The sequence below is a fragment of the Panthera pardus genome, unplaced genomic scaffold, assembly GCF_024362965.1.
Source record: "Panthera pardus isolate Hobbes unplaced genomic scaffold, ASM2436296v1 HiC_scaffold_25, whole genome shotgun sequence".
NCBI lineage: Eukaryota > Metazoa > Chordata > Mammalia > Carnivora > Felidae > Panthera > Panthera pardus.
Window position 1 is genome coordinate 73,858,649 of NW_026526821.1, and position 15,906 is coordinate 73,874,554.

At 37.5% G+C, this 15,906-nt stretch overlaps 1 long non-coding RNA gene across 2 annotated transcripts in view; it reads left to right on the forward strand.

Moving 5' to 3' along the window:
* The window catches only part of LOC109253222 (uncharacterized), a 202,978-nt gene that overhangs the window by 65,126 nt on the left and 121,946 nt on the right, over positions 1 to 15,906 (forward strand). Inside the window, exon 3 of one of the 2 annotated variants that reach the window (XR_002074367.2) lies at positions 15,600 to 15,685. The exons of the other annotated variant lie outside the window; for it this stretch is intronic. This is a non-coding gene — a long non-coding RNA (uncharacterized LOC109253222). Of the gene's footprint in view, positions 1 to 15,599; positions 15,686 to 15,906 lie in introns of those variants that run through there. 2 annotated transcript variants of the gene reach the window in all.

Consider the following 15,906-nt stretch of genomic DNA (forward strand, 5'->3'; position numbering starts at 1 on the left):
TCTATTTCTCCCTGAGGTGCTTTGCTAGGAGATAAACGTGGCAGCCTCTGTAAGTTATTGATGCTCTCTGCAGATGTGCCTATGGATCCCATACTTTAGACTATAACATCTGCCCTCAGGGTGTTTGATAGGGCATCTGAGTCCTATTTAGCTCCACCTGCCTTTCTGTTATGCACTATACCATATGGCAAAGATGGTAGGATTGAACTCTCATGCCTTAAAATAATTGGAGTAGGTGTCAGAAGGAGGTTATAGAATTGTCTGTTCTGTATTTTATGTACACTACAAAGTGTTGAGCATTAGGTTACAGTGACCTGAATAAGATATAAGACATGGAATCATAGTGCAGGAAGAGAAAAACACAAAAAATCTAGCCATCCCTCTCATTTGGCAAATAAGAAAATCGAGACTGAGAGTCATTAAGTGCCATACTCATGTTAAAATATCTATTTAGCAACAGGCCTAAAAGTACAATCTAGGAATTTTGACTTGCTGTCTTATGTTCTTTTCTACTGGTGCTTTCTATCTTAAGACTTTATATCCTTATGGAAGAGAAGTATTAATATCTAAAATTGATGGAGGGTTAACTTAATGTCTGTTAAGCAGGTTACTAAAATTGTAATTTCTCAATGAATCCTCACAATAACTGGAAGAGTGAGTATTGTTAGTACTTCTATTTATAAAGGAGGAGAGCTTAAGTTACTCCTAAATCCCAAGACTAACAATTTCAGAAGCAGGTTGTTATCTGGGCATTCTTACTCTAGAGACCATGCTCATAATCTTTGCACTAGTCCTACACTATGAATGAGGCTGACAATAATGAAAAGGCCTGAGGAGCCTGGGAGTCTGCTGAGATTACATGGAAGATCTTCAGGTCCTGAGTAAGGTACTCGGTTGGAGACAGAGGACATGCACATCTTTGGGGTAGAACACAGAGCCGGGCTCATGGTAGAGACCTAGGCTGAGTTTGAATGAATGTTCAAACATCCCATTTCCTGGTGAACTGACGAGTCAGTAAGATACACATTATTACTGGAATTTTTCTTTTGCACTGAAGACATTGATGATGACAGTCTGGTCATGAATTAATTAAATCTAGCTATTCATTGGGATGGGCAGTGAATCCTTTTTTCCATATTCCAACTTAGAAATGATAATATTTGTGGTCCATTCATTTATTCACTCACTCATTGTTTTATTCAAGAAATTGAGCAAGAGTTTTTGTGCAAGAAGTCATTGTATTAGGCACTTCAGGGTTACCTTTGGAAGCTGGCTCTACCTTCCTGTTAGCTCTGATTATGAAATCCTATTTATCATGGCTCATGGCTTATGGTGGTCTCTTTTCTTTTTTCTTTTTTTTTTTCCTTGAGGCAACAACCAAAGTTTGACATTTTCCTTAAGTTCAAATCACAAACAAAATTAGAAAGTCATATATTGTGCACGAGTTTTGATTTGGTATTTTTTAAAAGATCCAAGAGAGAAGGAACACATATCTACCTTTGATCAATTTAAAAGAAAAGTTCTTGTACTATTTAGAGTATAACTCACTGAGGTAACAAGTCCAATGATAGATGATGGCTAAAACATGAAATGAGTTTGTTTCTTGCTCATATAAAATCCCAAATGGGTATTTATGGTAAATAAGGATATTTTCCAAGTAGTCATTCAGACATCTAGTTCCTCTCAAGGTGGTTGCACACATCCACATCCAGCTGGCAGCAGAGGGAAGAGTATGGAGCATGTCACACATGTGGGACTTTTATGGGTCAGATATGGAAGTGGCACCTATCTTTCAACTAACGTTCCTTTGACTACAACTCAGTTACCTGGTCAAGACCTAACTGTGAGGGAACCTGGAAAATGTACACCACTGTATGTCCAGAGAACAGAGGGAGTAGTGGAAAATGGGGAAAGGACTGTGAACTCTTCTGACTTACTCCACTTCTCTGTTAATTCATCAATCCTTCTTTAAACCTACCGATTTTTTTCAATTTCATGTAAATATTTATACATTTAAGTTTATCATTTTATAAAATTTAAAAATTACCTTGTCAAATTTCTTTTGAAATCACATTCAACCCTTTTATTTTATAAATTATTTTAATGTTTATTTGCTTTTGAGAGACAGAGGGGGAAAGACAGAGACAGAGGTGGGGGGAGGGGCAGAGAGAGAGGGAGACACAGAATCTGAAGTAGCTTCCAGGCTCTGAGCTGTTAGCACAGAGCCTGATGTGGGGCTCAAATCCATGAACCATGAGATCATGACCTGAGCCAAAGTCAGACACTTAACTGACTGAGCCACCCATGTGCCCCTAACCCCCATTTATTTTATAGATAAGATATATGAGGTCTAGAAAAGTTGAATAATTTGCCTACCATCTTGCAGCTTGTAGATGACAGAGCTAAGACTAAAGCTTGGAGATTTCTTGATTTTCTTTTTTATTTTAATTTGAAATAATATCGATATCTTCCCAAGTTCTTATTATCTGTTTTATATTTTAACATCACATAGAACAGTTTGTTGAATTCATTTTGAATGTTCTTTCTTTCTTTCTTTCTTTCTTTCTTTCTTTCTTTCTTTCTTTCTTTTTTTTGCTTTTTCAAAAAGGTTCTCACTATAGCCTTTAGGTGGCACAAGTTAGCTAATCCAAGGTTATTTTGTAGCTACAATAATTATAGAAGGTTCAAGAAAAGTTTTTGGAAAAGAGAGTGTTGAATGATTTAAACCAAGTAGACATATTATCAGCAAAGTCTCCTTGCATTTAGAATCCGTCTTCTGAATAAGTCTTTATGTACAAGAGGCAAATGTTTGGAAGTTTCTCCACAAGTTCTCTAACTCTGCCAGTGTCAGGAATCCCTAGGAATAGATGACTCTTGGGATAGGTTTTGTGATAGGATTGGAATTGTAGAAGGTTCTCTGAAAAATATAGAATATGAATCTGGGAGGTAGGAGGCCTCAGTTTTCCATGAATTCCTACATATTCGGGATGAATTTTCTATGGCTTGGTTCACGCTACTAATTGTGGACCCACATAGCTGTTTGCTAATGCTGTTTGCCTCACCAGGGTGTTCTGAAGACGTATATGTTGATGTCTGGAAAGTATTTTATGTACTACTGTAAGATGGTGCTATAGTACAATGCTTTGCCTTTGTTAGGGCTCCAGCAATTATTTGTGGAATATAATTTTCCCACTTGATTTTCTTTCTCTCATTCTCATCCCTGGAGGGGTTATAAACTCCCCTCCTAAGGTGTCAAGGAGAAGTGGTATTTATTCAGTGCCTCTTATGTTGACCAGCACTCTGGTAGTCAGTGTGAGAAATCCTAGGAAAATCTACTTTTTCTTGAGATCTAATTCACTTCTGAAGACAATATTTAGCTAAGAAAAAAAATCACAGAAGAAGCACTATAAAATCAAAATACTGAGTGATTATGTGAATAATTAGTCCTTCTGCTGTGAGTGTGTGCAAGCAACCATCTTGTATGCCAAATAGGTGCAAATGTGTTGAATTGAGAGAGGAGATGATAAAATTTTCCTCTAGTATTCACCTAGAGTGTGCTCTTTGGCTTCACTGTCTCTAATTTTCTGAGTTATATGATTTTATAAAGAGTATTGGAATCTGAATTTCAGTTTGAATATGCTAACTTCATTTTTTTCTGACAATATCAGTTTCCAGGTCTATGTAGTATGAAGTAGGCAAATCTAACTGTTGGTGTTCTTGGATTCAGCATTGTGAGTTCTTTCTCATTTGTGGTAGTATTCCTACCCTCAGCTCATTCTCAGTACCTGAAGTCTTGTTGTCTTCCAACACTCCTCACAAAATCCATTCTCGCAACTTTCACAGTAAGGCATGTGTGACTGATGCTGGCCTCCATTGTTCCTGATATCCACTGAGTTTTCAATTTTAATGAATCTCAACAATCTCCTAAGTCAAAAGTTAAACAGATGTGCTACTTTTGAAAAAATGTGCACATGGTCTGGGGCGCCTTGGTGGCTCAGTCGGTTAAGTTTCCAACTCTTAGTTTTGGCTCAGGTCATGATCTCACGGTCTGTGAGATCGAGCCCTGTGTGTGTCTCTGCACTGGCAGCACGGAGCCTGCTTAGAATTCTCTCTCTCCCTCTCTCTCTGACCCTCCCTGGCTCATGCTCTCTCTCTCTCTCTCTCTCAAAATCAATAAACTTAAAAATGTACACATGGTCTTTATAAAAATTCAAATGATATAGATAACTACAGCCCAATTTCTATTTCCCAAGGTTTCCACTACAAACACTTTTGTGAAAATTCTTCTGTATACATTTATACACGGATACATATACACAAAAATGAGGTATGAGGTTTTGTGGTGAAATTGAAGTCCTTCAGCGGGTAGCCTATTCCAACAACTATGTAATTTGCTTTGCCTACTGATAAGACACCTTGCATAACAGGCTCAGGAACTTAAAATACTTTGTATCCAATTTTCCTCTGCGATTTGATGATGTATCTATCTTTTAAATATTTTGAAATACAAAATATTATTTCTGATGATTCTCATATTGGGAAATAACTTAAGGTCTGATTAGACAGTCCATTTCTATTTTGGTACCTCTTACTTTCACAGTTAAAAAAATGGTTATTTATTTATTTTGAGAAAGAGGGTGAGTGTGAGTGGGGGAAGGGCAGAGAGAGAAGGAGAAAGAGAATCCCAAGCAAGCTCCATGCTCAGCATGAAGCCCGAGGTGGGGCTCTATCTCTCAACAATGGTATCATGACCAGAGCTGAAATCAAGAGTTGGATGCTTAACAGACTGAGCAACCCAGGCAGGCTCCTCACTGCACAGTTATTGGTAACAGAATGGTCACCTGCATTTTGGCCTTCAGTTTTCCATTAGGAGAGATTGCAAGTATGGTTCCTATTGACTGTATGAGGGAAAAGGGTTAGAAAATGTTGGGTGTGAGTCAGCAAAAAAATGGCTAGAGACATCTTGATTCTAGTCTATCAGTCTAGTTACTATTATGTCTTCTAGAACAAAATTTGATATCATGAAACTACATTACAGCTTCACTATACATTAAATTTCAAAACTTTATTTACATTTTTTATATGGAAATAGCTTCTGTAGAATGTAGAATTCTGTACACTCGATCTCTTGAGTACTTTTTTCCCACTCTGAATACCTACCAATCATTGTTTTATCTTTTAGGTTTAGATTTTTCCTTTCTCTTGTCCTTATTCTAATCTGGACCACCATTTTTTTCTCCTTGCTTCCATACTAAAGAATAGGGCTTTTTGTCCAAGCTAAACCATTAATTAGATGAACAGTTAAGCTATTTAATAGTGTGCCTGGTACTTTCAGGCACTGTAAAGGTTATGAGAGGAGACAGTACTGCTTAGTGGTCTAGCACTTGCATTTTGGACTAGGGTTGCATGGGTTTGTACATATGTTTTACTAGCTGTGTGAACATGGGCACTTTCTCCTCTATGAAGATAACAGTAAGTACTTCCATTAAAGATTGTTGATATAATTAATAAAGATAATCTATGTAAACCATTGACCCCAGTACCTGGTACATAATGGTCAATAGATGTCATCAATTATAATTATAATTCTTCTTCTTCATTATTATTAAAGAATGTTAAACATGAAGGCTGTCCCAAGGAAATACACAGTTTAACTGAATTAATATTCATATGTACAACTACAAAGAACAAAATTGAGTGATGTAGATTGTGATATTGGCAATAATAACTATAACTAAGGAGGAATTAATGAAGGATGCAAGAATTTAACAGAGCCTTAAAAGGTAGTCTTGGTCCGCAAAGAAGAGAGACAAAATTCCCTTGTGTAGACAATATGTGTTAAGGTTAGTTTTTCTTGAACATCAGGAGACTTGGGATCCTTCTATCTTTTATGGATAAGCTGCTTCTAGAGGTATATTCTGCCAAGACCAGGAACACCATTGCTTCAAGGCCCCAGGGTTTGATGAATATGTTCTTCGGGGATTAATAGAACAGATGAATGAGTAACAGAAATGGTAATTAAGCAATATGATAGGACAGACTGTGGCATAACGATGATTAATGGGATGCCTCAGGTGAGCACTGAGGCACAAGGCAGAATGAGGGCTCTTGGTGTACCAGAGAAGTGTCATTAATCAGCATTACATCATGCTTGAGAGTAGTTTATTGAAATTTTAAAATAGGTACTTAAAATAACATTAAAAGCACAATTTTAAACATGCACAATTGATTCTAGTGAAATCCTATGCCAGAAATGAATTCCAACCTTTCAGAGGACTGTACCCCAAGAAAAAGAAAAAAAAACTATGCTCCTCAAAGCTGAAAGTAGCCCATTGACATAGTGTGGCTCTGCCAACTTTACCTTCTTAAAAACTGTTCTTTTCATTGGAAACCACAGTAGAGACCAGCAAAAACAGAAATGAAATTTTGGCAGTGCTTCCTGCTGCCTCATGTGCCTTGTAATGTCTCCCAAGCTGTCAGCCAAGGCTGGCTGTTTCTTCCACACCAGATCGCCAGGGACTGTGTAAAGGAAGGGGTTCTGGACAATGCACAAGCATCTGTTGAATGTGGGATAAACTATTGCATCTATACATCAAAGAAAAAAGATGGAGTTTGGGGGTTGATGGTTTAGGAAAGACGTCAGGTCTTTCATCTTGAGCTGGTATCATGGGTTTATCCCAGTAGGAGTACAGTTCAGCATCTAGCATTGAAAATCAAGTGGCTAGATAAGAGGTCAACATCAAGAGTCAGATTTGGGTTGCTATTTGGGAACTCAGGATCTGGAGAAGAGCTACAAGTTTGGAGAAGTCTCTTCCAAGCTACTTTGGATAGAAGAAGAAAAGGGAAGCAATGTGGTACAGAGTTGATGCACTTGTCAGGGCCCAAGAGGTGCCATCAGAAGGTAGGAGAGAGGCATGAATGTGTTCTCCCTCAAAACAATCAGAAGGAACCAAACCTTGCTGATGCCTTGATTTTGGACTTTTGGCTTCCAGAACTGAGAGAATAAATTTCTATTGTTTTAAGCCACCAAGTTTGTGGTAATTTGTTACAGCAGCAACATAAAACTAGTAACAGCCTCGTAGAGCTTGCCTCAAGAAGCAATTTTGAGTTAAGGAGTTCAGAACCTTGCTACCTTGCTGACCGTAGTATCCAGCAATAAGCTCTACACCTCACTCCTGAAGTCTGGGTTTCTGAGGCCAAAGCAGAGAGCTTTGATATGGACGAATGGATGGATAATTCTGCCAGTTTATTGCAGATCATTTTTTTCTGAAAGGGGTGGAAGCCTTTTTTTTTTTTTTTTTTTTTTTTTTTTTTTTACAATTCATGGCTACCAGCTTGCTTTGATAGCTGTCAAGTTGGATGAGTTTAAATACTTTGATCAATACCTAAAGTACCATCTTAAAATGCAAAATCTTTTTCATCTGTTGAAAGAGCACAAATCCACAGACCAGTGTTTTGAGCCCTGGTTTCATTAATTTATTCATTAAAATATATAATAAGCACATTCAAAGTCTCTGTCTTCTTGGGATTTGCATTTTATAAGATCCTTCACTTTAGTACAATAAACGTCGTTTGACTTAACTTACTCTTCCTTCAAGTTTCTCTCAGTTGATATACAAAGATCCATACTTGCAAAATGGATAAGAAAGAGGATGATGATTTTACAGAAGAATCCTGTGTTTCATAAGAGGATTAAATATGTGATTCATTCATTCATTTAGCGAATATTTATTGAGAACCTGTGTGGCAGACACCTTTCTATGCACTGGGGATACAAGAGTGAACAAGCCAAACTTCCCTTATCAAGCCTAATTTCTATTGGGAGAGACAGACACTGAACAGATAAGCCAATTATATAAGTTAATAAATATATAATGTCAAACAATAATAAGTATATGAAGAAGCCCCTTGTCCTTCAGTTCCAGGACATATTTTGACAGGATGTTTCTGTCATTTATGACTTTTTTCTCCCCCCCAAGGAAGGTTGGTTCCTTTAAAGGCAACAGCTTCCATTTTAACTCCTGGTTTCCACTCATGAATGCAAATCTATCCTTCATCTAGCAGCCAAAGTGATATTTCTAAAGCATAAACCAGGTTCTTTCCACCTTGGCTTTGGCCTTCAGTGACTTCCCTTGCAATTAGAATGGAATCCAGACTCTTGCAAAGTCTTGCAGTATCTGGCCCTGCCAACCTGTAACCTTGTTTCATGCCCGTTACCCATTTGCTCATTTGTTCAGTCACATTGCTTTTCTCTCAGTTCCTTGAGTATGCACACAGGTAACTTCCTCTGTCTGCAATGCTTTTCACTCCTTCCCCTTTCAATAGGTCCCTCCTGTTATTCCCTATCACAGCATCTATTACAGACTGGAAATACATTTTTGTTTGTTTTGTACTTGCTCCCTGCCAGTCTTCCCCTGACTTTGCTAGTTTGAATCCCCATGAGGGGCTGGGATTACAGTTGTTTACCTAGAACTAGCCCAGCACTTGGCACATAGAAACTATAGGCAAGTATTTTTTGGACAAATTAAAAAAAAAAGGGAAATGCAGTAGTTGGTAAGTTCTAAACTTTTAAGAAATCAACCCAATGCAAAGAGTTATTTAAATTATTCTTATATTAAATTGTATTATCCTCTGGTCCTTTTGTGCTTACTGTTGTAGGTCCTTTTGTGCTTACTGTTGTAGGCCCAGAAAGTTTACTGGGGTTAGGTGATTTGTTGCCTTCAGAAATACTTTTGTGTTCTTTCCCAGAAGCAATATATTTGTTAAGAAATAGAAGACAGCCATTTAATAAATATTACTGGCTGTGGGCTGTATGTATCACTAATAAAATAGGAGATCTGAGATCATTCTTTAACATATTCTAGCAATCAGGTCCCCAGTTTGCGAGCATTCAATCTACCAGTGACCTTTATACACTAAAGATTACTGTCCCCTTTTTTGGATCAGATGGTTTCATCTTCCTTCCTGCTATGAAAACTTTAGATGCTCTTAGTGCTGCTTGAGGGAGGAGAAGCCCACAAGGCCAGACCCTCTCTCTTTGTAAAGTCAAAGTTAGAAATCACCATTGCTTCATGTCCAATATGCACCAGTGCTGGTGGTTCAGAAATGGCCAGCAAAGTCTCTTCCTTCTAGAAAGAGACTAGAGTTTGATGGCTTGGTGTCATAGCTTTACCCATCCTATAGTTCAGCTCCCTTATACATTAAGTAGGATTTTGTGGACTGATCTGGAAACCTAATAGCCCTTCATGACATTGTTCTAAAAGAGGAATGCAACCAGAGTGCCAGATAATAAATCTTCAAGGAAAAATTCAGAACTTAATTCACCCACAAAATAAGAGTGAGCTTCACTTTTTTTATTCTCTGGAGAGAATCTGAAACCAATTTTTTTGAAGTTACTGGGCCAATTTAGCTAGTTTGGTGTTACTTAGCCAAGAACACTTGATTTTTATATTTTCTGAATTTTCTATAATGAATATATTCTTTTTATTAATAAAATATTTTTAGAAGAAAGCAAAGACATACAGGGAATACAATGGCATAAATATCATAAATGACATAAGGACCTATCATAGTGGAGGCAAGAGTAAGAAATGTGTACACTGCTGGGAACCACCCACACATGATGCTGGCAATGTTTGACGGAGCTCTTAGCCTCAGCGTGGGGAGGGATGGACATGAATGAACAGATTCGAAACTAGGGTTTACACTGATGTGAACAGCTTCCACTTGAACTGCTGGTTTCCACTCTTGAACTGAAGTCTATCCTTCATCCAGCAGCCATAGTGATATTTCCAAAATATAAACCAGGTCATTTCCCCTTTGGCTTTGGCCTCGGCTTTGATCTTTCCCTTTAGAAGATGAGTCTAACTCTTGAAAGCATAGTCTATTCTCTGTTGGACAGTGTAGAAGGTGGCCAGAGAATGTGTTTGCCATCAGGCTTGCAAATTGTCAGACTGTCATGTAAAAACCAACATGGACCCACTTTTTCCTACTCATTTCTGTTCTGCCACTGGGGCTGCTGAAATCCAGACACTGACAGTTTACACTAGGCTTCTCCAATTTCCATAATTTATTCTAGATAGAGAAGGAATAAAAGTAAATCATGTAAAATCCTTTTCTGGGGAAACTGCTGATTTATAAATTATAAAGAATTAAGAACATTTTTAATAGTTTGCATATGTTTGGCACTTTATAATCTACCAAGTGTTTTCTTTTTAGACATTAAAGAAAATTAAGTGTGGTAAATACACATAACAAAAAAATTTTCATCCTAATCATTTTTAGGGGTATAGTTCAGTAATGTTAAATATATTCAAATTGTTGTGCAGCTGTCACGGCCCTCGATCTCTACAAGTTTTCTTGTCTTGCAAGACTGGAACTCTGCATCCATTAAACAATAGTTTACCAAGTGTTTTCTTCTACATTATTTCATATTTCATGCTCTTCTCTATAGCTCTGAAAGTGAGAGGGAAGATATTAATTCTTAAAGCATAGTTGTTAATGGGGAAGGCCCTGGAGTAAGGCTATCTGGCTTAAACTTAACTCGTCAAGTATTAATTGTTAATAATATAGAACCTGTGTTATGAGGTTGTTGTGAGGATGGCACGGGTTATTCATAAAGTGTTTACAACATTATAAACCACAGAAATGCTGGCTATAATCACCCCCATTTTGCAGATAAGAAAAGTAAGACTCAGAGAACCTGAGCAATTTACCAAAACCCACAAAATTAATAAATGGCCAGTGGAAACCTGAGCTGTGGTTGAGTTAGTGTTCTTTCCTTTCTATCAGTCAAGAACTAATCAAGTCTCAGCTCATAACCAACACAGACAGCATGCAATGATCAGATTTAAGGCTAGCAAAAGGAGGTGATTTCACTTGAGCCTTATTTTATGTTTTGACTTCAGTCAAGACCATGCAAATTTCCTTATCAGCTCTAGAATCCTATTGGAAGTACCACGAAGCCCTGACTTAAGTCATGTTGGGAATCTATGAAGCAAAAGCTGAAGATAGGGAAGTTAGAAGAAAGGTGGATGAAGGTTAAATAGGAGTGAGGTAAATTTAGTCCAGTTCGAAGCTGGTACTAGAGGCCCAAAGGGAGCTTCTTTTGGGGGGACTGGTATAGAGAATGATTTTAAAGTGCAGAATAGCAATGGTGAAGGAACCAGGCAAAGCTATGTTAAGAAGACTTTCTCAAGATAAGGTGAGAAATAGGAGAGATTCCAGACCCAGGCATAGTTGTGTATGTGTGTAGTGGAATTTAAGCAGGATTCTCTCCTTAGCTGCTTGCCCCACTCTTTGTACTAGTGCCCTGGGAATGTGAGGAACCTTCTTGTCCCAAGGGAGGCTAGGCAGAAGGGGCAGAGAAGTGATCTGGTCATCTTATGGTTTAGGGGTTGGTAAGGGTGAGAAAGAAGGTCTGCAAGTTAATAACACTGTGAAAGTGCCTGAGTCTTGGCTCTGAGGCATGACAGGTCTACTAATTATTTCCAAATTCCACTGGCTTAGAGATTAAAGGTTCTTGGTTAGTGTTTCTAGTGGCAAGGTGGGGAAGTCTTTGTACAGTTGGTTGTATCCTTCAGAGCTGGTATGAGGCTAGAACAGGATAGAAGATAATATGGGAAGACTTTCAAGATAAGCTGCATACTTCCTTACCCCATTTCCTGTTTTTCCCCCAGGGACTATCTTCATCAACACCAATCTCCTCCCCACCCCACCTTTTTTCTGTACTTTTAACCTTTTCTCCATGGCACATGCTTTTTTGTGTAGAAGCACATTCAAATCCCTCATTATAATTAAGAATCAAAGAAACAAAACCAACAGAATAACCCCTCATCCTCAGCTCCCTGTTTCCTCTGGTTACTGCTCTTTATTCTTGACTGTTTTCATGGTCATGTACACTTTTCACTTCCTCTCTCCACTGCAACTGCTGCTGCAGAAGCCACACAATTCTCTGCAATCCCAAATCTCATGGCCACTTTTTCTCTTTTTGATGATAATGACGAGGTCTATGTTTGTTTTTCCCTGCTCTATCCTCATTGCCTCACAGCTCATACTTGGCCCATAGTAGGTGCTCAATAAATATTTGTTGAATTGAATTCACCTCTCTGTGGTATCTCATACTTTACTATTCTCTCCTTTCTGTTCTTCATCAGGCTTCTTTCTTGCTTTCCTTCCCACTAGTTCCCTAAGGGTCAGTAGGTCCCAAGGCCTGTCCTTTGGCCCCTACTGTTACCACTCTAGTCTTTCTCTGAATGATCTAATCTAAACTGTCTGCTCTGAGATAATGATTTCGAAATCTATGTCTGTTCCTCAGCCCCTGTACTCCTAACTGCCCACTAGAAATCTCTAAGTGAATGTCTGCCATGTACCTCAAAGTCAACATTTTCTGAGCTGAACTCATGATCTCCCTCCTCAACCTGCCTCTCCTGTGATCCCTTAGCTCTGTGAGTTACACTCACCAGACACCCAATTGTCCAAGAAAGAAACCTGGAGCTGGGTTCATTCCTCATTCTTCCTAATCTCTCACACCTAATAAGTCATGAAATCCTACCAGTTACAACTCCTTAATAACTCTCAGATCCATCTTTTTTGCTCTGACACCACTGCCATCAGCAAAGTCCAGGTCACTGTCATCTCCCTCTCCATTATTGCAGTGGCCTTCTCATTGCTCTCTTTGGCCTCTCGCCTTCCTCAGACTCTGTGTCTCCTCTCTATCCTGCTTGGATAACTTCCTGTCATCCTTCAATGTCACTTGCTTTAGGAAACTTCCCTAAGTCCTCCCTACTCCTGTGCTCTAGGATATGTTGAGTGTTTTTATTATGTATGTTCCAAGCACTTCAAGCATCCTATTATAATTTCCTATTTAATTGCTGAATTATCTAACCCACTAGATTGTAAATGCTGTGTTCTGCACTGTTATATTTTTAGCACCTAGCAAAGAGCCTAGGGTGCATAGTACATAGTAGCACATAGTACATAATAGATACTCAACAAATATTTATCAAATGAGTCAGTGAAGAGATCCTCTAGACTGAAGAAGCACCACTTTGTACTTCATCTAAAAATAAACAAGATCAGTCGTTTGGCAAATAAATCTATGGTGTGTGTGCAAACCTCCCACTCTCAGTTCATGTGGTTGATGAACCTCAACTATGTAAGTAAAACCTTATTTTCCAAACAAACATATTCAGTGTGAATTGCAGTATCATAACTTTTGGTGCTCATGGCAACAAGCAGCTGCAACAAACAAAATTAGCAGAGAAACAAAGGTAACAAAATCTCATTTATCTACTTGAATCCTTTCTGTGTAACTCAGTAGTCTTAACAGTTCAATAATTCAACTGCAAATTTGTTAAGATTCATTGCTTTCCAAGTCCATCACATGCTTAGGCCTATTTGTCTGTGGAGTGGCCCAGAAAACAAATCTTTTCCACGTTAATTACTCAAAGATTACGAAAGGTAAAATAAGAGTTATGTAATAAGAGGGTTTGTTTTCCTTGTGGATTACTTGGTAGCAAGCATGCATACTTTTCCTTGGGAATGCTTACAGTGATGTTATTTTATGAATGGTAGGTTTTCTTCTTGTGACTCTATGAATAATTTCCATCTTCCAATCTCCATCAATTAAGTAGATTTGTCCAAACCCTTCTGTAAATTAATTTTTGGACTATTTACTACGTACAGGAATGTGAGAATTGCCACAGCAGTAGGAAATGTACTTTAGGTCCTCAGTACCATTGGGAGCATGTGATTCAAACCCTTATGAAGCACATGGGATGGGGTGTGAGGAGGAATTGTAACCAAAACCTTATAGGCCGGGTGCTTTCCTATGAACCATCACTCAGTGAATATTGAATATTTCAGTACTAAGCATGAGTTTTTTTACAAGCTGCAAAGTTGTTTTCTTCTGGAGTTGCAGTATCTAGAACTATGGTTGTGTTATTATAATGCTTTTATAAAATTTTTTAATACTATAGCATGTATAGAAATCAGTTTTAAGAAGAATTTTATTATTTTCTTTCTCCCTTCTTTCTTTTCATAAGAAATTAATACTTTCATGTTTTTCATCAAAATAATATGAGCACACAGTTTGAAAAGTCAAATAATACTAAAAGCTTTAGGAAAAATCCAATTTTCTCTTTTAAAAAATTTTTTTAAAATTTACATCCAAATTAGTTAGCATATAGTGCAACAATGATTTCAGGAGTAGATTCCTTAGTGCCCCTTACCCATTTAGCCCATCCCCCTTCCCACAACCCCTCCCATAACCCTCAGTTTGTTCTCCATATTTATGAGTCTCTTCTGTTTTGTCCCCCTCCCTGTTTTTATATTATTTTTGTTTCCCTTCCCTTATGTTCATCTGTTTTGTCTCTTAAATTCTTCATATCAGTGAAGTCATATGATATTCTTTCTCTGACTGACTAATTTTGCTTAGCATAATACCCTTCGGTTCTATCCACATACTTGCAAATCGCAAGATTTCATTCTTTTTGATTGCCGAGTAATACTTGCATGGTGTATATGTATGTATATATATGTGTGTGTGTGTGTGTGTGTGTATATATATATATATACACATCTTCTTTATCCACTCATCCATCGATGGACATTTGGGCTCTTTCCATACTTTGGCTATTGTTGATAGCGCTGCTATAAACATTGGGGTGCGTGTGTCCTTTTGAAACAGCACACCTGTATCCCTTGGATAAATACCTAGTAGTGCAATTCCTGGGTTGTAGGGTCCAATATTCTCTTAATGTCTCCAGCCTTCATTGCTTCTTATCCATCTGTCTTCCCCTGCCTCCCTCCAATAACTATTTCACACTCTTCAGCATTTTAATGCAGTATTTACTTCTAATATCAAAATACTATGCAAATACTGCTATTGTTTGATTAAACATTTTTTTTAATGTTTGTTTATTTTTGAGAGAGAGAGAGACAGAGTGCGAGTGGGGGAGGGGCAGAGAGAGAGACACACACAGAATCTGAAGCAGGCTCCAGGCTCTGAGCTGTCAGCACAGAGCCTGATGTGGGGCTCAAACCCACCAACCGTGAGATCATGACCTGAACTGAAGTCAGAAACAACTAACTGAACCACCCAGGTGCCCCTGCTATTGTTTGATTTAACATTATTTAGATATTATTTATTCTGGCTTTCTTACAGCTCCTATCTCCATCCCATTCCTTCCAAAGTAGTAGAATCACAATTTTTGGTTGAATCAATATTCAGGGATTTATTATAACTGTTATGTAGTTATACATGTATATAATTGGTATATATATCACACATAATTTATACTACATATATAATCACATAGTTATACTGTATATACTATATATATAGTTTATACTGTATATACTATATTATTTAGTCAAATACATGTATATATTTTATATTATATGTAGATTATACTATAAACTATATTACATATACTATATAGCATATACATGCTATATAAGTTTAAACATACTAAAACATAGTATATATGTATGTATATATAGTGTGTATATATGTAGTTTATACTATAATTGCATTTCTTATACAATTTCTAAGTTTTCTTGGAGTTAATTTTTGTTTTATATTTTCATTTGCTCAGTTTTTATATTTTTTGAATCCATGGTTGATTCTTGTGAAGTGGCTCTCAATACAGCGTTCCACATGATGAAATCTGTAATATAATCTGTAAGTTCCATTTTATTTGTTTCCTAGAGAAATCCATCCAACCATCTTTCATGTTCTTTTTTCAGCCAGGACTGGTTGCTTTTTAAGCCTGTTACACATCTGGTTACTAGGATTTGTTTTGACACCATCTTGTGAATTCCTTCTCAAGAAATTGTTTCTCTACTGTGTTGAATCTTCCTTTTTCTTGGTTTGTTGCATCATTTTAGCGGAGCACATTTCTC